The 1883-nt window shown below is 42.3% G+C and overlaps 1 non-coding gene across 1 annotated transcript; it reads left to right on the forward strand.

Moving 5' to 3' along the window:
* Positions 1-760: 760 nt before the first annotated feature.
* LOC141681509 (small nucleolar RNA R71) lies at positions 761-867 on the forward strand. Its single transcript, XR_012558938.1, has one exon. It is a non-coding gene; the product is annotated as a small nucleolar RNA R71 (small nucleolar RNA).
* The last annotated feature ends 1016 nt before the right edge of the window (positions 868-1883 follow it).

Genomic DNA, 1883 nt, shown 5'->3' on the forward strand with positions numbered 1-1883 from the left:
AGGTAATAGCCTTGACTTGCTCTTTAGCTTCCTTCCTGCCTGGTACTTCCGTGTCACTGGGAAGAGTGCCAGGTTGACGATTGAGCACTGCATTGGCTAATTGACCGATTTGATTTTCCAAGGTCTTGATAGAAACCGCCTGACTCTTGCACAACAGCTTAAGTTCCTCAAAATCAGCACTAGTAGGTGCAGCTGCACTTCCCTGTTGAGGATATGATTGCCTTGTAGCATACTGCTGTGGTTGCTGGAATCCAGGTGGGTTAAACTGTTTACTCACTCCTTGCTGATATGGTGGCTGAATAGCATTCTGATTATTCCCCAGCTGAAATTTGGATGATTTCTATTGTTAGGATGATAGGTCGCTGGCACAGGCTGCTGTTGTCGCTGATAATTATTCACATACTGAACAGATTCGTTTACAAGAGAACACTGATCCGTAGCATGAGAACCTGCACAAAGCTCACAAACCATAGCTATTTGATTAACTCCATACATAGCCAGAGAATCAACCTTCATTGATAGCGCTTGGAGCTGGGCTACAATAGCGGTGGCTGCATCAACTTCCAGAATACCTGCTACCTTGCCTGACGTCATCCTCTGAGTGGGGTTTTGATGCTCATTTGCAGCCATCGTCTCTATAAGATTATACGCCTCAGTATAGCTCTTAGCCCATAAAGCGCCTCCAGCTGCTGCATCGAGCATGGGCCGAGATTGGGCCCCCAAACCATTATAGAAACCAGTGATCACCATCCAATCCGGCATTCCATGATGTGGACATTTTCTCAACATTTCCTTGTAGCGTTCCCAAGCCTCGCACATAGATTCTGTAGGTTGCTGCGCAAACTGAGTAAGAGCACTCCTCATAGCAGCAGTCTTTGCCATCGGATAAAACTTCACCAGAAACTTTTGTGCAAGATCTTGCCACGTAGTGATGGACCCAGCTGGTTCAGAATGTAACCAGTCTTTAGCCTTGTCCCTTAGTGAGAATGGGAAAAGCCTCAACTTGATAGCCTCATCAGTCACGCCATTATACTTAAAAGTGCTGCAGATCTCGACAAAATTCCTTATGTGCATGTTGGGGTCTTCAGTTGCCGCTCCTCCAAAAGAAACAGAATTCTGCACCATCTGAATAATGCCCGGCTTGATTTCAAAGGTGTTAGCTTGAATAGCCGGATGAAGGATGCTTGACTGAATGTCATCAATTTTCGGCCGAGAAAAATCCATAAGAGCTGGATCAGCTTGAACAATACGATCTCCCATGTTTACTGGTTCTTTCTGCTCAGTTCCTGAATCCGAATCCTCAAAATCTAACTTCTCCGGAATATCAAGAACTTCGTCTGTCTCCTCAGTTGTATCTAAAGTCCTCTTGCGAGCACGAGAATGAGTTTGCATAAACGCTTGCTAAAGTACCTGAAACAGAACCGGAGAAATAAGTAACTACTACGTCCTAATCACTGAGTCCTAATGACCAATGATGGTAAGTACATAAACTAAACAAATACGCCGAGTCCCCGGCAGCGGCACCAAAAACTTGTTAGAGCGAAAACACGCACTAATATTCACGCAAGTATACGCGTTCGCAAGTAATATAGAATACTTTCTAGTTCGTTCCCTCAGAGACTCAGACTAAATTATTGTCTAATTAAACTCACTCACCAATGTATGATTACTTCTCAATGTTAAGAGAATAACACTTAAAATTGTTGATTAAATATTAACTATGATTAACTACTTAATTAATCACTTAACTAACACTTCAAATTATCAATAATAAAACACTCATGAAATCACAACTTCATTATTACTTCCTTCTATAGCCATTGTTATTACCTTTAGCATGTGACAGTGATGATACTAATCGAATAACACGAAACTGATAAAAG

This window comes from Apium graveolens, chromosome 8, assembly GCF_009905375.1.
Source record: "Apium graveolens cultivar Ventura chromosome 8, ASM990537v1, whole genome shotgun sequence".
NCBI lineage: Eukaryota > Viridiplantae > Streptophyta > Magnoliopsida > Apiales > Apiaceae > Apium > Apium graveolens.